The 23,767-nt window shown below is 41.2% G+C and overlaps 1 protein-coding gene across 4 annotated transcripts in view; it reads left to right on the top strand.

Annotated features, from left to right (window-relative positions):
• Positions 1–272: 272 nt before the first annotated feature.
• Positions 273–23,767, top strand: part of tspan9a (tetraspanin 9a) — a 158,071-nt gene continuing 134,576 nt past the window's right edge. The window contains exons 1-2 of one of the 4 annotated variants that reach the window (XM_056386716.1): positions 273–572; positions 19,296–19,352. The gene's annotated coding sequence lies outside the window, so the exon portion shown is untranslated. The remainder of the gene's footprint in view (positions 573–19,295; positions 19,353–23,767) is intronic. The other 3 variants (XM_056386713.1, XM_056386717.1, XM_056386715.1) reach the window with 3 other exon arrangements.

Below are 23,767 nucleotides of genomic sequence, written 5' to 3'. Positions count from 1 at the left end.
AATTAATTTTCCCCAAGGTATTAACATTACACTGGTCTCTGTGGTGAGCTGTCAAAACTTACTTTTTTACAACTGCCAAATTATTGTAATATAGTTCAACCTCTGAGACTAATGATAATAAATCAAACTGCTTTCAGTTTTTATGGGCTCTGTGTAATTGTCCCATAAAGATCCGAGGCTCAGACGCGCCTGTAGGAGTCAGTAAGAGCCCCCTCTTCTTCTTCTCCGTCCTCAAACTTCATTTCCTCCTTGTCCAACCAGAAAACTCAGTCCCCAATTCATCAGCAAACAGAGACATAAAGCGGGCAGTGAAAGTTGTCAGGAAGAGAAGTCCGGTTTTTTGGAGGAGGGGTGCGATCCCAGAGAGGCTACTTTTTATTTTTTATTTTGGCAGGACAGAAGCGGAAAAGAAATCCAAACCCGGTCCGGCTCGAAAGTTTTGGGGGGTGTGTGTGTGAAGCTGTTGCATCGAAGTTGAGTGGCCGTGGTTTTCTGCCCTTTCCCCCCCCTTGTCGACCGACAGGTAGCAGCCACTGAGCAGTGAAGTTACCTCACAGGAGGACGCCGAGCAGGTAAGAAGCTGTTTGTGTGTGTGTGTGTGTGTGTGTGTGTGTGTGTGTGTGTGTGTTTGTTTATTCACAGCAGCTATTTGTTAGTTAGTTTGTTGTCAGGCCACATTCAGCGCTGCGTGATGACACCGAAGTTTAGTGAGCCCGTCAAACTCCACTGTGACTGTGTTGTATTAACGTGAGCTTTTTTTTTTGCTGCTTGTCCCTGCTGGAGGATTTTGACATGACTACCTTCATTAACATGAAACAACCACGACATGCTGTCTGTATAATGAGCAGGGGAGTAACCGTTGCAGTAGCGACCTTATGGTGTTTTAACTGCTGTGGGAATATTCCGGTAATAATAAGTTGTTGCAGTGTGTCTGTAGAGTTTTAAGTGGCTTTAATATCCTTTATAAACTCCTGCTAAGACTATCATATTCCCATTACTGTAATTTTATGACCATCAGCTACTTATTTTTGGCAGGGATCATGACTGTGTCACATGCCAAGAAGCTTTGAATGTGAGCTTGAATGGTGACAAAATTTAGGCCTCATACAAAGACATAATTTCATCTCTTCATCCTGTCTAAACACGTATCAGCAGTTGATCTATGACACCGACAAAGTCCTTTTTTGTGTTTTACTTTTCTAAAATGAAGTTACTCTGTTCCTGTTCAGTATCAATGAAACACTTGGCATTCTGAGCCCGTACATTTCCTGCATGAGTTACATTATAAAGTTGATCTTGTTTAAGCCTGACGGAATGTCAAGAATCAAAAGCACATAAACTCAGAGTCCTGTCAGAGGCGACAGCTGAATGAGATGCTGCTCTGATCCTTGAGAGCGACACGCCTCGCTCAACAATAAGCTCATCAGCTCAGCTCCTCACTGATTGTCCTTTCTCTTCATCCTTGTTCAGCGTGCGTCTGTTTGAGCACAGACGCTCTGATGAGCCCCGATCACCACCACTGTGTGTGTGTTTGTGAGTTCAGCTTCACCTAAAGGTGTCTGGTAATGTGAATTTAAACCTGATCACTGATGAGTGAAGTTTTTTTTTTCTCCAACCACAGACCTCACCTCAGTGCTACCAGCTGTGTTTCCAGTTCTGATTTCAATTTCCTCTGATTTGGCCACCGTGGTTAGAAAGCTCCTGTAGAGCAAGAGTGGTGACTGAAAGTGAGAGGTGAGTCACGTTTTGTGATGCATCCCGTTCTCAGATGGATTGACCAGATGTGGAAAAGGCAAGGTGTTGTTGGCTCTTTTCATTAATTATGATTTGACTTGAAGTCATAAGTCTCTGTCCTCAGAACAATGACCGCTCTGTCTTTTTGATTTATATTTCTCACTGCCCCGGGGGGGAAACTGTTGAATTCACAGCACACACATTTTGAAAGAAATACAACGCTTAGACCCAACACAGAAGTCAAGTGGGGCCATATCAAAACAGCAGCTCCTCACTATGGTGGAGTGCTGTAGATCATGTCTATTCTGGTGTGTGGGACGGTCTTGCACCGTCTGACCCCGCATTCCTGCTTCTCTCGTGGCATGAGGTCAGTGCCCCACCACCCCCTTCTTCTCCAATGACCTACTGTTGCAAAGAAATATGTGAATTTTCCTCCAAATTTCGCTCTTGTGGTTGATTATTTTTGCCAGCTTTAGAGGCTGAATTGCCTGCCTGGCTGAATGTGCCTTAATCATAGAAATCTGTCATAACTTACTTTCTTACAAACAGGGGGTTTCAGTTGATTAGATATTTAAGTGCTGGGTTCATTTCCCAGCAGGCATATCTACTAGATGTGCCCACCAGCAAACTTCACTCACTCAAAGGGGGGGGTGTGTGTGAGTGGTTTGAACTCTCAGCTGCTTCTCATTGTGTATAGCTCTTCTGCGAGGCCTCGGTTTACATAATGAAACCACCACACAGTCACTGACATCAAAGGTTGCCAACAACAGCTAACTTTCTCTATGACTATTTTCAATCAGTAACAATCACGACCTTTGTCAAGAGGTTGTTTTTTTTTTTCCTCCGGGACGCACTGGCTGATTCTCTGCGGTGGTAAACAAAAGCAGCAATGTGAGCCTCCAACTGTGTTTACTTCCTCAGCTTTCTCTCTCTGTCCCACACAGTCACCATAGAGCTGGAGCTCTATGTTCTGTCCCTTCATGAAAGTTCCTATTCTGTGGGACGGGGTGGTGGTGGTGGTGGGGTGGGGGGGTTGGAGCACGACTGTCCGTGCTGGGCATATCTCATTCCACTGGGCCTCACAATGGATGAGCTGTGCTGCTATATCAACATTTATTTCTCACTTGTCGTCCCCCCTCTGCCCCCCCGAGCCCCATCTTTCTTTTTCTGCTACTTTGATCACATCCCTCCGGGCCAATCAGAAACAGGAAGAGCAAGGCTGTGTGTTGCCGTCTTTGTCTGTGTGAGATATCGCTGGCTGACCAGTGGGTGCCATGACTCACTCTGACTTTGCATCTTGTGTCAGAGAAGCCTTTATTGCACCCCTTACTTCAGGCTCGCAGGCAAGGCAGGCTCCCCATTTTTTTTTTATGTGGCCTACTCAAGCTGTGCATTCTTGACATGCAGCTCAGATATCTAACTCTCAGCCGTATATACACTGCTAGCAGAACATTCTGTGCCTATATTTTGACCTTGCTGTGTGACTGACAGGCGGTTGTTTACAGTCAGGTCTATTTCCGAGCTGGGATCCTGTCTGCTCGGGCTGAGAGGACCGAAAGTAAATTCATGCCTGAATCTGTGTGAGCAGCGGCAGGGGATAATCGATAATTGATAATTGATAAATGTTTGTTGATCCGTACAACTTTTCCAAGACAGTAAAAGAGCCACTGATTTAAAGAACAGAAATCAAACTCAGTGTGTGGCATGTTAGAATGCATGCCATACACGTCCTCTTGTCTGTATATGTGGAAGTGAGGTCTCGACTGCTGCTCTCTGCTCTGCTTTCACACTCGATCATGCTGTTTTGTTTAGGTGCCATGCGGGATTTGTAATGTCAGACTTGTTGACTTTAGCTGGCAGAGCTTCCTCTCCTGACGCCCTGTGTAACTGCGGCCTGTGTCGCATCCCTTTGTCTGTGTTGTTGAGGCCGCTGGTGTGTGGGAATTCTTTTTTCCATATGATTTTTAAGACATGAGCGATCAATGGTGGCAGCTTAGAGAGCTGTGCATACCAACAGAGGATGTCCCCTCAGTAACCTGTAAACACTGCGTAGAAATGAATTATTGGCCAAAATGCCACTTTTTAATTCAGCTCAGCCTTGCATTACTACAAAAAATATTCATAGAATGTGTACTTCGGCATGTGACGCGCTTTTCCCGCCTGTCTTATCAGATGATGTTGCACTGGGTCGTTGTGTTTTCACAATTAAATAAAGTGGCCGGGGGCTACAACATTTCTCCTCACCACTAACTTATGCAAATGGTGCAGCTCAAACTGCAGCCCTATAGCTCTCCTCCAACTTTATGCTTCTCTGTATTTTTGTATGCTTTAGATTCCTTCAGACGTTGCTGACCTGAATGCTTTTCTGAAGCATGAGAAAGAGAGAGGACAGTCAGCACATGGTTGGAATTAATGACACTTTTGTCTTTTTGAATCACATAAATTCCCGGAGATATGGTCCTTGTCCACTTCAGTCATAACCAGTGTTGTAAGTCATGGTGTGACTGTTGTAGCTGAGCTGAGAGCCGTGGTGCAGAGTTTCCTTTTGAAGGGAATGGATCACATTACTGTAGCCATATAGCACGCTTGATGGGATGGTGTTGATTTTATTCATCATTAGTTACTTTAAATTTGGAAGGACTTTCTTTTACTTGACTGCCCATATACTGTATTTGACTCTTGTGGCCTGTTAAAAATAATCCTAAAGGTCTAAAGCTGCATCTGGTCCAGGAGTGGGATGGATCCCATTATCCTGCTCCAGACCATTTTGACCATTATGTGTCATCATAAACAGGACTTCACAGAACATCTTTGTACATGTAATGTCTTCGCTTTCAGCATTTTAACTGTATAACCACGCTGCATAAAATGTGACAGTGTTGACGTCATGTTCTGGGAAAAGGGACCGAGCACAGGACACTCAGTTGTTAGCAGCACAGGACTTTCTGGCATTTAGAAGATATTACATTAGACTGCACTCTATTGTTGTTGAAAATTTGGCTTTTATCACAGCTATGTTCCGCTTCACACAAGAGGGAACAAACATACATCAAATGCATACAGTTCAAGGTCTCACATACAGAGATACATGTCCACCAGCATCTCCCTGAGTGCACCAGCCTTAAAAAGCCTTATGAATAATTGCACATGACCTGTAGAACAATATTAGCTCGCTTTTTTTTTTTTTTTTTGTTTAACAGGAAACAGTTCTGCAGCCTGTTATTCTAACTTACGAAATCCTAAACGGTTTCATAGAAGTCATTAGATGATATAATCAGATACAACACCACAAACTAACATTAAAAATAACCAGCCAGTTGAATCAACAACTTTTTGACGAAAGCTTCCCTGCTTCCCAGATCATAATTCACAAGATAAATTATGATGAGGGAAGCAGGGAAGGTAACAGCTCTGTTTTTTCTTTCTTTCTATTTTTTTTTTTTTTGGTCATTTTGTGACCAGAAACATTGGCACTGCAGCCGTGAAAGGTTTGTTTTGGAAGGATTACACTGTTATTAGGTGTGACAGAGGCTGGCATCAATCATTCCTGTTTAAATCAGCTCCTCTAATCCTCCTCAGAGGCAGTGCTCTTCTGTACAAAACAGACTGTTTTGTAATGGAAATTGTAGGAACTCTTTTCTCAGTGAGGCAAGGTGCTAATGCTGTATATGAAATCGCACATTATCAACGGTGAATGAGGTCCTTCTTTATGTTGAACTGAGGTTTGCTATCATGTGGTTAATGATGTGTGTCGACAATCCACACATTCATCTGCTCTTTAGCTTGTTGATAACATATCTCGCAGTGGATAAATTCAGCTCTTTTGAAATGCAACTTTTTGGAAAACTTTGAGTTTGGTTTCAGAAGTGGGGGGGGGGAATTACGAAAAAAAAAAAAGATATACTGTATATATTCTCTTGCATGATTTTCGAGTGAAAAGAAAAACTTGTATTTGTAGTTACAGTTACTTTTTAATCAGTCTAGCACATAAAAAATTATGAAAAAGTTTGTTGCGTTTTCACTTGATAGAGATGATAATGTTAACAGTGTTAACTTTTACTCTGCAGGCACTCCTTACAGGCTGCATACAGCCCCAACAGCCTTCACCAACAAGGTAGAACAGCTAGGTTGCAGCCTGAGAGACAAAATCTAGGCCAGTACGTCTAGCCCATGTTGACACGGCAGTAAGGGAACAATGTTGAAAGATTTTAACTAAAAACCATAAACATGAGGGTGACAGAAGTAGGATTTTGAAAAATGTGGGGTCACATCACCCTTTTCTCAGTGGATTGACAGTACACTGAGCTGTTGCATTCCCAGCAGCCTTAGGAAGGAAGTTAAGAAGGAGTTCAGTGAATTACTGCAGTGACATGGGTAAACAACTTTAAAGTATCTGGAAGATCTTTGATGGGGCTGGGCGTCCAGTCGCTGCTCCATGTGTTCTGGTGATTAGCAGTGTGGCTATTTTGAATCATTACGTGTAAATACAGTCACATTTGCCTACATACTTTTCTGTCTTTGTGAAGTCCTTTCATGTGTGTGTCTAATAAAGGGCCACACACTATAAATTTAAGAGAAAGAAAGACAATTTGGACCAAACCCTTCAATTTAAAGGCTGCAGATGAAAGACCCACCTGTCCTGCCACCCACAGACAGCCAACAACATTTTACCAAACCAATAATCCTTTGCACTAAAATTACTGCCGCACCTTCCTCTTTACCTCCCCTCACACTGCAGTCCAGTCACTTTCATGGTTGGTCACCAAAATGCCAAAAGTGCGAAGGCGGGAAAGCAGCCTGTGCTTGCTTGATAAAAAACATCTCTTTTGACAGTAAGCCATGCCATGTATACCGTTATCACTTCAGAAAACTGAGCCCATGGGATTTGTGTTAATACAAACCCTTGCTACCAACCACATGACATTAATTTTACTTAATAAATGATCCTATTAACAGAACATGAATGAAATACTGATCATTATATTGACTACCAGCAACGCAGACCTTGTTCCTTTGGGGGTTTAAGGCATCTTTGGATTTTACTTGGAGAAGCACTCCAAGTTGCACCAACCTACATGTTCTTTGAGAGAAAACAAGAAAAAAGAGAGAGAAAAAAAATCAATGGCACATTTCCTGTTCTGACACCTTTGCTGGAACAACTTCGGGGGGTGGCCTCTCCTGCCCTGTCATGTCTGATCTCCTAAATGCTTGTTGGTACAATAAAAAAAATCCCGAATGACTAATTCGTTACCAGCTTTGAACCTGTTGTGATTAATTGCACACAAGGGAACCTCATTGGCAAGGCAGATCCAGCTCTCCTCTCGCCTCATGCCAATGCTCTAATCAAAAGCACCTTTGTAACTCACAACAGAGCCTGGTGCTTCTCGGATTGAGACCTCAGCATGGCAAACATGGTCCTCTCTGCTTTAGATGCTCAGTGGACACTTCACTGGTGACATACTGTTTTGAAACCTGGCTCTTCCTTTGGTCAGTGGTAAATCATAATAGGGAAGAGGTCAGCAATAAGTGATACATCCACTTGTTACTATATATGTTTGAAGTCAAAGTTAAAATGACTCTTAAACATGTCTGATGCCTGATACATGTACAAATATGGCTTATTAAAACAAGGAAACCGCAATGTCCAATGATGCAGTTAAGCTCATTGCAGCCACAAACTTTCAAAGGCTACTAAATAATGTTTGCTTTTGATGCAAAATCCATAACAACCATCGAATATTCCATAAAACCTGGAGTGAATTTCTGATTCAACTGTGTCGTTAAAACGCTTCTGTATATTAGACTGCCAACACACTGAACACTGAGGAAAACATTTCTCTGTGCTGCCAAATGCTCTGTTTTAATGATACATGAAAAGATCCCAGATGGACATAAAAATATATTGGACATAGTTATTTCAGAGCATCTGGGGCCATACAGCACTGAAGGCTGAATTTTCTCTGGCCCCTCTATACCATCAGCGTAATATAGGCTTGTGTCTCATGGGTCATTTAGTTCTCAATTTCACTGATTTCTATTCATGCCATGTTATGGCAAGCTGAACCTGTGTTGAAATCATACATACTTCTGCACCTTTTTTCGAGTTGAGTGCTCGTAACAAGTTGGTGGAATGATGCAATCATGCACTGACCAAGGCTGCTTTTCTTTCTCTTACTATTAGTTTTTTTTAAGCCACTAATTTTGGTTCAGACATTCATGGTTCCCAGATGATGAATCCTGATGACTACGGTGTTTCCTAGTTTTTTCAGGGATAGACTTCCTGATGGACCGCAATGAAATTTGGTACACCAACAGTCGTGTCCCACTTAGAGTGAATTGTAATAGCTTTTGTGATCCTCTGACTTTTAATGTAGCGCCATCATCAGGTCAAAAATTTAATCTGTCCAATACTTTGGTTTGTGACCAAATTCCAGCAAATCTAACATCCGTCCCAGTTCAGTTGTGCTTTGTGTTTGGTGGTAATTAGCAAATGTTTACATACTAAAATTCAAAAGCAAGATGTTTGTATACTACATAGTTATGCTGGCTTTGTGTTGCATTGTTTAAACTGCTAGTATTAGCAGCCAAATAAGGGGGGAAAAAAAGACACCAACAATATTTCCCATCTGGTGAAAAGACATGTCAACAAACTGTTGGCACCACCACTGGCAGTTATGTCAAAATAAAATCTAATATTAACACTAATACAAACCATTCAGCTCATTTTATGGGAGCTGTAAACTGGTTGTATCTGGTTTCTCTTAGTATCAAACTGCTCCAAATATGTGACACAACAAAAGTCACTTAAGTTTAGCATGTAGGACTAACGCCTTGGAATAATGTGAACACTCCCATGTTGGAAAGAGGTGTTTTTCCTATGTGTGAATGCAGAATAAACTTTAGCATTGAGTTGAAAATACATTTGTGCCTGCCTAAGTACAACCTTGTGGAACCACTGAAGAGTCTTCTCTCTCTCTCTCTCTCTCTCTCTCTCTCTCTCTCTCTGACTTGCTCAGTCCTTGTATGACCTGTAAACATAGATGCCCTCATTTCCCCTCAAAGGATTCTCAGTAAATAGTTTCATAACAGAGATCACTTGAATCCTCCTCATTTTCAAGTGTCTTTTGTGTACATGTATATGTCTTTGATAAGGGAGACAAAGGGAGCAAGTATGAAACAGAATCTGAAATCAGCACAGAATGAAAATGAAAGCATCTGAGACTTGACATGTGAATGATGTGTTTATTTACCCAGTAGAAGGTCGCAAGCAAATCATTTGGTGAAGTTATTCCTGAGCTTGCACATCCTGTAGCCTCTGACCTCAGAGACAGGAGACATTGTTTGACAACTATGATGCTCCGATGAGTCGGTGACAGTTTGCTCAACCTTTTACCATTAGAAAAAAATGGGGCTTGACGTGGATATTTGATAGGTGTGATATATTCATCTTGCCATTAAAGCTGACATATTTTGAAATTCTCTGAAAACCATCAGGGACTGAATACATTTCCCCAGGATTAACTTGAGTTTATATTTATCTCTGCCAAGTTATTTGGAGAGTTACAGAGGTTTCCCAATTTCCTGCTTAGTTATTTGTATTTACACAAAAGCTACTCAAAGAATTTGAAATGTTTATACAAGGAGAAAATAAAGTATTTTTGTAGTTCACTAATTACATAATAGTCCAAACAGACAGTTTGGGGGTATTTGAGGTCTTTGCTTCCAAATGGAAAAATGTAATGACTCAAGAAACATCTGTGCTACAGCTTGATTAGTGTATCTCTGGACTGATTTTTAAATTAAAATCTTTATTTTCACATAACAGATATATTCTACATTTGAACCTTGAAATTTAACTGGAAAAAATATTTGAAAAGAAGATGTATTATTGTAATTTTTTTTTTACCTCACCCTTCTTTGTTTTCCAGGACAAACTTTTTGTATTAACTTGTATCACCCAGGTCTGAGACCGAACCCTGAGTAAGCACCTGAAACGGCTCGAACGCAGAATAGTATTTGAGCAGAAACACAATAGTCACATACTGTGTGTACATTTTGGCCACGTTGTTGACAGGCACGCTGATTTCTGAGTGTTCAAAGAGTGGATATCTCAGTTTCTTTTCTTTGTAGGAATGCATTCAAATCTCAGAGTGTGAGTGCTATTTTGAGAAGCAGTGATGCCTGTCAATTGAGGCCAATGAACCAGAGTGCAGTGTTGAATAACTGGCACTTTCTACACAGTGTTGTTGCAAAACGAGATTCTTCAGCCAAGCATGCAGGGGTAGCACACACAGAAAACAGACAAATTGCACTTTTAATGCTTGAGATAGACACGCTCTCAATGTGTTATTATGTTGTGTGGAATGAAAATGACTGAGGACTCAAAATTGCCAACCCGTTAAATCCCTTTTACCTTTTTGCCAAGGACGTTCAGGACATCAGAGCATGCTTAGTTATCCAGAATGGTTAGGAGTGGTTGATTTGGCAGAGTACAACCTCCCTCTCTCAATAAAACAGTACCATTATAATATATATATATATATATATATATAATATTGTGAAAAGCTGCACTGAGCAGCTTGCACACTGTTAACCATAAATGACGGCCACTGTCATTGTCACTGTTTGAGAAACCTGACCTTGAATCGCAAAAACTCATGTAACGTAATTTCAATAAACTGTAAGATATTTAAGAGACAGGTGATTTAAGATCTAATGCTAACGAATGACGTTCGTTGTATAGGTTAAGAATTTGGGCTAGTTGAGTAAAATGCAACTAGTCAATGTGTAATGTTTAAAATTGATATATTAGATCAAATATATTGTAAGTAATTGATTTCAACATAATCAATTTAAACCCACATAATGCAATTTACCATTGTGCCACCAGGGGGTATTGAAGCTTTATTGATGACGACTCTTCAAGTGCCTAGCTAGCTAATGTATAGTTTCAAGCTAGCTAAGTTTCTAGTTTAACTGATTGAAAGGAGAAGCTGCTGCTCACCTCAACCTGAACTTGAATGAGGCTAGCTAGAACCCTGCTAACAGCCGGCTCACAGAGTAAGATAGGTGTTTTTCTTTACTTCAAAAAACTGTCTCTGATCTAGCATAAAGTTAGAACCACCAAGTTTGATTTTGTAATTTAGCTAACTCATTGAAATAACCCTCTACTGACCTTTAACGGCAGACATTTTGATTTGAATGCCATATAGGATTTACATGTCGGCTAAGTGTAATTTCTTAGGAAGTTTAGTAAAAAAGAAAATTATTAACTGATATTAATAATCTGTTAAACCGAAAACACAACTTAGAGAATCTTTTAGTCAGCAGTTCAGCTGAAGATGCAAAATTGTGAAATGTGTCTACAGATAAGCATATATAGGCCTGTATGGAGAACAAAGTTTCCAAACCTTGGTGTAAATAGGCCTGCAGCTGTCCTTTCACAGAATTTCTTTATTTTTAATCAGAAATCAAGAACTGCTTATACATACACCACAACTACAGTTGAAACAGTTAGTCAATGACTTCATGTTGATTGGAAAAAAAATTAATCAGCTAGTATTCTGATAACTGTGTAATTGTTGAAGTTATTCAACAAAAACCAAGTGGTGCCATGTTAAAAATGTCATTTGGGTTTTGGACGTATAAATCCCTGAAAACCTGCGTTGTGTGATATGAGAACATTACTTGTGCCTTTAGGGTGCTGGTGGTGCTGGCAGGTGTGTCATGCACACAGGAGGTTCTTGTTCTTGCTGTTTTCGCCCACAAACTGTTTGCCGTTTATTAAAGTGATGCAGTCTGCTTGACCCATGGACCTCTTCCCTCCTTCTCGCGTTGCCTTCTCTCCAAACACCACTGGGGGGCGGTAACAGGGGACCCCTCTGCCCCTGCTCTGAGCTTGTTTGACACATGCATTCGCATATTTTGAGAGGTCCCCGTTTAACATGCAAATCAGATGGACTCAGAGCATGCATGCTGAATAGACTGGCTTACACTGAGCTCACTGAACACAGCAGTTTTCAGGTTGACAATTGGGACTACAAACGGGACAACCAGTGAACTGTGTGAATGTGCTCATTGAGGGTGTGCGGACACTTTATGAAGTATAGAGATCCGTATTTTCCTTTTTTGGAGAGAACACAAACGGTAGCCACAGCAGGCCATGCAGAGTGGCACTGGTTTCTGCCTGAACTGTGTGAAAGTTCTGGACTGAGAGTTTTTCACTGATGTATTTCTATGAGTATTGTTCTTCTATTAGACACTGTGGTCAGGAGCGATATCCCTTGTGTCTGGCTGACCACACTGACTCTCTCAAAGCTCTCAGCTGTGAGAGTGCTGCTTGTCCAAGCTGTGACTGATACAGCCCATGTGGGATGAGAGCTGTCCCCTGCTGTCTGGCTCTTGTTAGTGTCTAAATGCAGTAAAGACGAAGGATAGTATATGTTGTAACTTTAACATCTTACCTGTATTGTGTTACTTAAGTTTCTTCCCAGAAAATTGTAATTGTAAACAGCCTGATGTAGCACTGACTGCTGCTCTCTCTGGGTTTGAGATTTAGGGGATTGCCTGTGAGCATGAAATTGGCTCTGTGGCAGGCCGGCCCTTCTAATTGTATATCAGAGGTGTTTGATTTCCATTATGATCATGAAGCCTGAGAAGAGATAGCAATTACAAGAGTGTGTGCAGAATTTATGCTTCTATTACAAGTCAGCTGTCACACATGAGAGTCTCCTCTTAATATTTCTCTCCACATCTCATAGAGTTTCCATGGTAATTACGCACAGAGTACTCACTGATCTTTCCCAAGCAAGAAGCTCATACAATTCGCTCTTGGTGTTTGGAGGCAAGTCCAGCTTTGGTGAAGCATTTTGAGTGGTTCAACGGGAGAAATGTTTCTCACGAGAAATTCACAGTGGGAGTGCTGTTCTTAGAAGTGATGTTTACAGATGTTTTCACTAGCCTCTATTTCACAATGGAGCTGTGATAACTCATACAATCAAAGAACATAACTGGTGTCATAGAAGATGCACTGCTGTGAGGTTTTGCACAATAGCACCCCTATCAGTTTCCACTGCTGACTGAGGTTTGATCTGATGTTTGGGTTTGTGGTAGAGTCAGGCTGCTGTTATCGTCACAGCCCTGACTGAAGACTGTGGTTTGGGCATAATACTGACCCACAGGCTTATGAGTGAGAACTTTTCAACAACTACGCCTGTCCGTCCAGGGTAATCACTATGCTGTAATAATACCCTAAGGAGGACTTGACTCAAGACTTGGCTGCTCCTGACTCTGTAAATGTTAATGCCCTGTGACATCAATAGTAATTCTGATCACTATGTGCATACATGTTCCCATCTTACTGCCTAGGCTCACTGTTTACTATGCATCTAATGGGATTTGGCTGCTTCATATTCTCAGTGTGTTCATAGTTACATATGTTATTCTGTCTGTCATGCATTATTATATTTATGTGTGACTCAGCAATTTTCTTAATTTCTAACTTTCACACTTTTTTTTTTTCTGTAACAAAGAACTGGCAGCTTTTGTTTATGAACTGCTTTTCTAGAAGAAATTTTGGATTTGTGTGTTTTTTATTTGCCATATCATTTTATCCGAACATGTTCTTCTCAATAGCGCTCATTTCTGCTTAAGATTTGGTTATTTGAGTTTTTTATGGTAAGCACTTTCATAATGAAAAAGAATAGGCACACCAACAATGTTTTGCAATATAATTCACTTTTTGTGCAGCTATTATTGAGCTGTTATTGAGCATTATACAAGTGAGCATAATACTGAAGTCATCCACATTGTAACACAGGGCAGTTACGGAAAATTTCCATTACACATTAGATATGGACTCTAAATTATTCCATTAGTGCTTGTGTTGCAAGTTTGAAAAGCTGTTAATAATCATCATCAACCCTTTAATCACAGAGTTGTGATTGTTTTAAACGAATCTGAAGACAAACTTCCAAGTTGTTGAGTCATGAGGTTGTTGACTCATTAAATTTTGTTCCCATTAACATTAATGCAGCTAATAAAAAGCTCATATTAACAAAGATGCTACAGCTTCAAGCTCTGGCAATGAGATGGATGGAGGGAGAAGCAACACTCACTCGACAACACTCTCAATTGTATGATATTGTATCAATCACGTTTTATTTTCTTCTTATGGTTTAACAGCTGATGATTTGTTAATAGATTTCATCCCATCTCTTGTCAATATTAATTACACTCCTTTTGCAAACTAATTCCAGATCAAAGCTACAAAGAAGTCATCAGTCTTTTTTTTTTCGAAACATATTTAATAAAGTGTAAACAACTACCAAACATTCTTGTCATTCTGTCCCGTTTTCACACAGTCTCTAAAAAACAGCCCAGAAACTGATGGTATGATACTGTGTAGATGTGTAGACCAGCCAGTGCTCTAAGTGCTTAACCTCCTAGGACCTGGCGTCCACATATGTGGACCTCACATTTTGGGTTCTCTAGACCACAATACTAACTTTTTCTCAACAAGGGCCTGATGACCACATATGAGGATATTATACTGCCACTCAGTAATCGAAATTTAAAACTAATGTCCTCATATGTGGACATCATATTTCTCAGGTCCCAATCAGCCTATATAGCAAAGAATAGAGCTCGGGTCTTAGGAGGTTAAAGCCTTTTTATAGACACACCCACTTTTGAAGGAGAGCCCAAAAATAAAGTGCCTAAAATAAAAATGTTGTTGTTCTTCAATTGTTTTGATTTGAGTTGAAACCCTGGTCTCCTTTGAAAGTTAACTCTTTAAATTTTACGACCAAATAGTCAGAATGAGACCCTAACCGAAGTTACAGAAGCGCAGACATGGTAGAAATGCACCTTTTCTGTTAGTTTGTTTTGCCTTGCCTTTTTTCTTTATTTTTTATTTTATTTTAGCATAAAAAGATAATATAAGGCATGTATAGAAACCAATGCTGTTCAGAACCAATGCTGCGTCAACAACTGTTGCAGTGTTATGGGGATGGTGAAGCGTTTTGCACAGATGGAATCAGGAGACTTAGAGCTTCCAAACAAGGTATAATTTGTCATGGTTGCTTGAAGACTGAGTCGAGTACAGGCCAAAACACACCTAAAGTAGGACTGCCAAAGACAAAAGATCCCCCGGGTGGGAAGGTGTGTGATCAGTAACAGCTGTTTGACATTTTGTATGTGTGTGTTTGTGTGTGTTTTGTGTGTGTTTTTGTGTGTGTGTGTGTGTGTGTGTGTGTGTGTGTGTGTGTGTGTGTGTAAGTAATAGGGGTATGATTGGTGCAGCCTGTTGAGCTCTCATTATGTTACCAATGTAACAAAACAACCTTTTTCACTTCACAGTTAACACTGTAAAACAGTCAGTTTAAAGTTGTGGCAAACATTTTGTAAACATTACACATCACACCTATTTTATTGTCTTCCAACTGCATCTGTCATGTGACCATTTTGGTCACGTCATGATCAAGTTACCACGCCTGCAGTAAAATTTCAGTTGGTGTTATTGGCTCATGATGGATAATAACCCTGAGATTGCAGACGCCCCCCGACATATTCAGGTCAGCAGTGTGGGAATATTTTGGTTCAGTCAGATCCTGGAGGCCTACATAGAAACATTGTTCACAGAAAGCAAATGAAATGTTGAGTGACGCACCAGTAAAGCAGAGGCTTTTTACAGTGAGGAGTTTGATGGACCAATCAGGTCATGTCCCGTCAGGCTGACAACTCAATGGCTTCGGGCATCAATTAGCTATTTCCTGTTCACCCTTCTGACCTGCTGTGACCCCGTCTTGTGTTTTTTCTTTTCTTTTCCCTCACACACACATGGCCGTATTAGACAAGCTCAGTGTGTAAAGTAAAGCCGCAGCAGCATGTGATCCAAAGGGCCATATGTACAGAGGCAAGTGCAGTTTCTAAGTTTAGTTATTGTATTTCTGTAGTTGCACTCTCGGCATCATGATCAATTATTTATGGAAAGAAAATTTCCAGGAATTGATCTAAGTCGTATGCCGCTCGTGTGAGTACTTATAGCTGCCAAATGCTCTCATTGATTGATCACCACCACATTTGTGATGGTGTTCATCCAAAGCTGCGTGTGTGTCCAAGCCCCCTCTCCTGGCGTTGACTGTGTGTCATTAAAATAGAACGCCTGGCTACTTGAAAAAAGCCGTAACCGCTGCTTGAATGTAAATCAATGTTTTGTGCTTCCTTTGTAGCTCTCCATCTTATAGCAACACACACTCTGCGACTCATACTGTTGAGACTGAAAACTCAAACGAGAAATGTAGCTGTGTGACTGTGACGTTTCAAATTCATGGCTGCTGTGCATAACATCATTTGCCCCGTACCTGTCGTTCATCATGTTGCGGTCTGATCAGGATGCCTGTCTGGGAGAGTATAAATAGAGTTTTATCTCCCCTGATTCAGTCTTCCTGTTTGGATTCTTCCTGAGGCTGGAGGGCTGTCTGGCTCAAGCTGGCCGCACTGCAGTACTTTCTCAGGGTAAAATTTCATTCACAGTAACCTCAGATGTGCAGGCAGGCTGGTGGTGCTCACAGGGACTGATGCAGATAGTTTTGTAGATGGGGGAATAATACAAACACAGTGGCTACAGAACAGTAGATGAGCGGGGGAGAAAGTCAGGCAAGCAGTGAATCTGTTGTGACCACAAGACCACATTACACAATGAAAGGCCTAGACCAGATTTCCATATTGTATCCAGCTGAATGGAGGAAAGAGAACCATGGTTAAAGGGAGATACCACTATATTTTCTGTGGTTACTTTCTTCCTGTTGCTATCACACTTTCACTATTTGACTGATCAATGTGCAGAATATGTTCAGGCTGCAAGTAACAAATTCGGTTCAGTCCTTTTACATTTACATTTTTATTATCAATTATTTTCTTAGTTAATAGTTAAATCTATAAAATATATTTTAAAAAAAATGGTATAAACTGCCCATCACAACTTCCTAAAGCCTAATGTGACATTATCAGATGTCAGATTGTCAAACCAACAGTCCAAAGATTTTCAATTTAATATCAAGTAAGTCAAAGAAAAGCAGCAAATCTTTACATTAGAGAAGCTGGAATCAGAAATAGTTTGGTGTTTTTAGCGTGAGAAATGACTTCAACGATTAATAGATTATCAAAATAGTTGCTGATTATTTTTCTGTCAACTGACCAAACAATTTAGATCTCAACGTTTTAGCTCTAGTGCGTATGTCTACCAAATAATTTAACTGAGTAAATGAAAAATTTTACACTGTGATCTACAGTACAAAGGTTTGATAATAAACCTACACAGCACTAATTCATCTGATCTTATTGTGAAGTTGTAAAGTTCGTCGTAGATGGATTGAAACACTTCACAGACAAAAATATGATATTCAGCTTCCTACTCTTCCCAGTTCTTTATGTAGCCCAGGTGTGAACCCGCGCTGTCAGATTCCAGTGTCACCGGGAAATTGAAAAATAAAAGATTGATGGGCACAGCCTAAAAAAGACGCAGTCCCCTGGGATGTAGACAAGGGAGAGCAGGGAGGCAAGAATGGAGAGCCAGCACTAAGAATATACTGAAGGAGCTTCTCACGCTTTTGCCTTTATCACAAGTAGCTACAGTCTCAGGGGGGAAAGCCAGCGGACGTACTGCAGCCATCTACACTGAGAGATCAGGGGTCTGACTTTCAGAGTGCTGTTAGTATTAGAAAATCACAAGCGTCTCCATGTTAGACTCTCATGTCTAATCTTGAAATATCAGCAATAATTAGTAAAAGCGTAACCGAAAGTTAGGCTTTGATATCCAGGCAGATCTGACGTGTGATTTGCAGACGGTGTAATTATAGCAAGAGTCACGGTGAACCTTGAGTCGAGATGTGCTGCTGCTCGGCAGATAAACTGTCAGGGTCGTTCCTAACACATCACACAGTTCGATATGGATGCCAAGTGAACACTTACAGTACACAGCCTCAGGGCAGGTTTTTCTTGTCATCTGAAGTGGCTGTTTCAGATGTTTGACTTCAGACGTGTTTTCCTTTTAATATTTTTTTATTCTGAATTGGTCCCCAGTGTCAGATATCCGAGATTGTGCATTGATTCACCAACCAGAGTGACTTTTAAAAGAGAAAATATCAGCGCGGTGCTGTGTATCGTAGAGCCACGTTGAGCAGTAATTGAGTTTTTTTGAGATCAATTTCTGTCCCACAGCCCCTTAATGAATCAGCTCACAGAATCTAGATTAGATGCTGTTCACCGAGGTCTGCTAAGTGCTGGCTCCAGAAACAAAAGCAGCGGAGTGTACTCTTAGTTCTTTGAGGAAAAGAAAACATTTTTTTTCTTTTTTTTTTATCACACATGGAAGATGGGAAATGTAGAAGGAAAATGTCAGTTCCTGCCCTTATTACTTCTACACGACGAGCTTATAGTTTTGAAACCACAACAGAAAATGAAAATGAATGAGTTGTTGACTTTGCGTTTGGCTAAAGCGACGGCAAAACTGAGTATATAAATGCCATGTCTCCAGCTAGCATTTGCTCCTTGCTTCATTTTTTCCCCAGCCTCTTTTCATCCTGTGCGTCCCCTCCTGCTACCCTTCTCCTTCCCATTCATTTTATTTTTTGTCCTCCACTGATTCTTTCCAGTCGTCCATCTTCCAGCAGACCCAGACAGTTAAATGTTAAGTGGAGCATCTGCCTTGGCTTTGTGGCGAGCAGGTTGCAGACCCTCTCGCCAGCTTTGGAGGCCACTGGTTCTGTTTTTTTTTGTTTGTTTTTTTTTTTTTTACATCAAGCGAGTTCCACAAGAAAGCAGACTGAGTGGCTGTCTGGTTCAGAGTCTGTCACAGCAGACAGTGGCCCCCGTAATCTGTGGTTTAGTGTGTGCTCATGGGTGTCGTCTGTGCCGTCAACCTGCAGTTTCCACGTAGACACACGATGAACACAGCATCCTGCCGTGCTCATTGTGGGCCACCTAATGTATGAAACGCACTGTGATTTACACGTAAGCATGCTTAAAATAGTTGTCTTTCCATCAAACTATGATTATCAGGCAGTAGGACTATTTGATCTTATGACAGTTACTCAGATCCATAGTGGTCAGAAATAGCATCATTGGGCAGCGCTATGACGTGAGCTATAATTTTCCTGTCTGCTCAGTTTATGCTGTCATCATCTCCAATGGCAAAGATTTGTCCAGAAGCTAAATGTGTGGTCAGTAGTAATGACCCTGCCTCACAAGGAAGGAGCCATATGTCCTTTTCCATGTCTTGGTGTGGCATTGTGTTTCAAAGACGTCTTTTTCATGTGAATGGAAGTCGTGTCGGTGTTGTTGCTGCCGAGGTGTTGAAAAGCATCCACCGCTGTGCCGCTCTGTTGTTCACAAGCTCACATAACCGTATAGAACTGTCACTTAGCTCGCCCATTTCTCCAAACATCTAGCTTTTAACAGCCGGCTTTTTAGCTGCATGCTGTGCCATTAGTGTTCTTTTGTTTCCCAATTAGCAGACGATCTCTTTCTCAGTCGCTGTTTTTCTTCCTCTTGTTTGACAGGCTGTCACAGGCGAGCCAGAGAGCCCACTGCCTCCCTTTGCGACCACATCTGAGCCGGTGAGAAATTGTGCCACGTTCCAGCCCCACTTTGTTTTATACCCTATCAAACTGCAAGTAATTGTTTGTTTTCGAAAAGGCTTCTGTCAAGTGAACCATTTCCTTTGGGCCACTCAGTGTAACGCAAGGTTTGGAGAATCAAGAATGGATGACATCATGGAATTCAGGAAATGAAGACGTATTAAGGAATAAGCCACACAGCTTTGTTCCCCTGTAGTGTGTCGTGGTGGGCGTTTTCCCAGTTTGCTCTGGGGTGTTCGAACAGAAAAGACAATAGACGTCCAGGAAACATGCTCCTGGGACTAAATTACAAATTGTTCAGAACTGACTTGCTGCTCTGGTATGGGTGTACTTCCTGCCGGCCTACCTCCAAACATTGGAGTGGATGACTGCAGGAAATAGCCCCTTACACATACACACACTCTCACACACACACTCCTACACAATCCTTACGCCTTAAATTTCAATTTCAGTCACATAACCTGCGTGACCTCCAGTACTGCCTGCCCCAGTAATTGGTTATAGGAATAAATTATGTCGGACTATAAGGGCTGCAGACACACATGGAAAAGCAGCCAGAAGTCTTCTTACAGTATGTGGTCATAGGGTCACTCAGTGTCAGCAAGAGTAGTGAGTGTTAGCACTCATTTGTTTAAGTTTTAAGTATGCATATGACAGAGCCATTTCTCTGTAAGCACTGTTGAAGTTACATTGAGAAAGAATTTTCAGTCACTCCTGAAAACGTATTTTACCAAGTGCTTACTACACAGGATTTTGCTGTTTCCACTGTAACACAACAGCAGTGGCTCTGCCTTGCTAATATTTCAGCATGCGTCAGAGTTTGTGGCGTGAGTGTCGCTTGTGTGAAAGTGTGCAAAGATAATATTGCATGTACTGTCTGTTTTCTTTCTGAAAGACAGCTGGTTGAATAGCAGACCACTGTTAGGCTGCTTGTATCTGAATGTTTTATATGCGGTGCACTTACCTCATATTAAGAAGTCTGGCCGGTTCTGTTTGATCAGCGCCTTCCAGCTCTGAGCTGTATAGTGCTTGCAGAGAGAGAGAGAGAGAGACACATACCTGAGTATGTTTGGAAGCACACATCAGTAATACAGCGAGACATAACACAGGAGATCTGGCCTTTAACTTAAGCTGAGCCAGCCTCTGGTTAAAAAAACGCATACGACATGTCATGGTGGCTTATGGCAAATAATAAAGACACCATTGAGTGTAGCAAACATTGGTTAGGCTGGGTAACACTTTGACACATCTGATCCATAACACCTAAAGAAATACCTCAGTATAATACATTTCAATCCAACAACTCCACTTACAATGGACTTAAGTTGTCATCTCAGCAGGTACTCAACATTTCAGTTTGAAGTAGAATTTATTGCAGTGCTGTTGCATAGCATCACAGTACCGGAGCTTCCTTTTTTTTTTTTTTGGTTACCCAGTGCATATTATACGAAGGCTAAAGCAGGGTAACGACATAAGCTTCTGACCTCTTTCATGCTGCGATCCCCAGGCTGAATGAGGTGTGCTAACATGAATCAGGAAGCACTCTGGATCATGACTATCCATGTAAAACGGGCACCACCAGGTGCCAGCCAGCACAGGGTGTGAAAGCAGGCTGCTGCTTTTCACTCTGTCTCACAGTGTTCGGGACGAAGCGCTCTGGCAGCACTAAGCAGCAGCGAAGCCTCTAAGGATCCTTTGCTCTAAAAACTCTGTGTTCCTTAAACGTCCCGAGCTCGGGTCAAACGCTTTGATTATACTCGGGCTCAGCGTCTGCGGCTGTAGTCGGTCAGTGACGATTGCGGACTGTGCAGTGTGGCAGCGACCTCTGGCAGGCGCTGTCGGCTCTGCACTCAGTCGTATGACATCTACCAATGTCAAAATGTGTGGAGGTGTAGTTGCAGAAGTGTTGTACAGTTTTAAACTGTTTCTGAGGGAGACATATCATCCATCCAGACTGCAGAGAAAATCTTCATAGACAGATGCAACTGTAGAATGTTGCTCTTTTCTATTTTAATTCAAGGGCAGCAACATCTGGGCTCTAAATTAGCTCAGAATACTAAAGAAAGTGATCCATGGTCCATGGAGACTGGTTGGTCTGAACAGGCTTTTTCTGGAGGGAAAAGGAGGAAATTAATAGCCCAAGGTTGTCACTATAAATCCCTGTGAGGCAGGCTAGTTACTCGGCTTCAGGAGAAGCTCTTTTTCTTTTTCTTTTTTGTGATGCTTATTCGCTTTGCTTTTTAAATTCCGCTCACCGTTTTCTTTCTTGTAGAGGGTCCAACAAGGACAAGAGTGAAGTCGTATTTTTACATTCAAGCTGCATTCCATCACACTGCTGTTTTAAATTGGCTCGCTCTCTCATTTGCTGTAATAAGGGAAATCCTTTTTTTTAATCTTGTTCTCCCAATGCAGTGCATCGCTGAGACTATACTTGGTGAACATCTTCAGTGATGTAATTTACATTCGTTTACACAGGTGCATCACACTGTCCGTGCCTCCGCTTTGATTTCAGCTCGCGTTTCATTTTGTGTCATTTGTAAGTGAGACTTCCAACAGATGCTGCACAGAGCTGAGAGGTGACAGCACAGGTTAAATGAGGATTGAATTGTGAGCTTTCTCTGATTGGAATCCATTCGAAATAGATGATTGAATTATATGTAAAGAATATATGATGATACTAGCCAGTGCCTGATTGATCGGAGCTTCCCTGTGTGTGTGTGTGTGTGTGTGTGTGTGTATATATATATATATATATATATATATATATATATATATAATATATATGGTGCACAGCTTGTCAGGATCAGCTGTACATCCTCACATGCTGCTTTACTTTCATCGCTGCAGCTCAGCATCCATCCTCCTCTCCGCTGCATCTGTACTTTGTCAGCTTCAGTTTTTCATTTCTTCTGCGGCCTCACATCGCAGCAGAAGTTGATAAACTAGCTCTTAAGCTAGCACACCAAATTATGGCTAAAGACTTCAGACAGCTGAAAGTGAGAAAGTACAGCTGGCACTGGTTAAAACAGAGATAAAGCAGCTGCCGTGTTAAATTGTCCTCCAAAGGCCACTGTAGCTGTGTGAAAGTTCAAAATGCTGCTTTCTGGTCCTTTTAATCAGGAGCACAAAGGAAAGTTGTTTTGTTTTTGTTTTTTTTGCTGAATTATTCATGTTATGGTACAGGTTATTTTTTATTCTGACCCAAGCTGAATTCAGTCTTTTCAGTCAGTGACATTGCTAAGGGCGTCCTCTGTCTTTTTAGTTTGAGGAGTAACAGGTTGAGCTGAGATGATGATTGTTGAGGGCTTTCAGGCAATGCCACTCAGTACACAGTAAACCCTGAGTGTGGAGAGAGGGTGTGGGAGAAGAGGAGGATGAAGGAAGCGGAGGTTGAAGGAAAGGGAAAAAGGGCACTCTATTTCACAGCCCCGGTTATGTTCCTTCTGTAAAAACATCAAGGCTCTGCTTCACTGCGCTTCACAGCACGGCTCCCCAGCCTCCGTGTTTGATGGCTGTGTTGGCATCCACAACACAACACTCTTTGCTTTGGCGGGGTCAGACGGGTTCAAAGAGGATCCTGGCCTTTAATCAGACTATAAACGACGTTGTTGACTGCTGACAAAGATACGTCTAGATACGATAGCACAAAGCCGGTTCATGAGATAACATTTAAATTTGATCTTTGAGAGTCTGTGGAGTTAAGTGATGCATGTTTGGATCTGTCATGGCTCAATGTCGGGTGTTCCTTTGATTTTAAATTGCTTGTCAAAGGTAATTTATCTTAAGTGACCTACTGACAAGAATATTTTTAGCCTGTAGAAGCTCATAGAGGTTGAACAAGTTGACCTTGAATTGAAGAGTGTATCTTTATTCTGATGAAATTGGACATTGACTTTTTTATTTCACTGTGTATAGTTCTTTAAAATGTGCTTATGTCACTTTGTTTTTGGTAAAGTTCTCCATTTTCCTTACATACATCAAGAAAAGCAAACATCAGTTTGTGTTAAATAGCTCACTTGTCCTACATTATTCCGCTAAAATTATATGGAACATAAAGTACATATCAAAGTTTGCTGATGTTGGTTGATTCAGAAACATCAAACTGGATCAAACCAGTATTTCTTTGCACTGTTGGCAACTTTAGATGATGATATAATGTACGTAAGTTATAATTCCATGTCTTCAAGCATGCCTAATGAGCTCTCACAATGGACACAGATGAGCAGGTAATAATCTCCCTCAACTGCTCCGGCTAATTTTGGTTTTTATCAAGTGACTGATTATCTCTCGCTTCCTCTGCAACAGAAACAGTTTGTTCTTGAAGTGCCCTCTGCAGATTTGACTCCAATTGGAAAGAGTGTTTACAGTTATGTGTTTCAAAAAGCATTTAGGGG

The sequence above is a fragment of the Seriola aureovittata genome, chromosome 10 (assembly GCF_021018895.1).
Source record: "Seriola aureovittata isolate HTS-2021-v1 ecotype China chromosome 10, ASM2101889v1, whole genome shotgun sequence".
In the NCBI taxonomy this organism is placed as follows: Eukaryota; Metazoa; Chordata; class Actinopteri; order Carangiformes; family Carangidae; genus Seriola; species Seriola aureovittata.
Note: the sequence above shows the minus strand (reverse complement) of the source record. Positions and strands in the feature narration are given on the sequence as shown.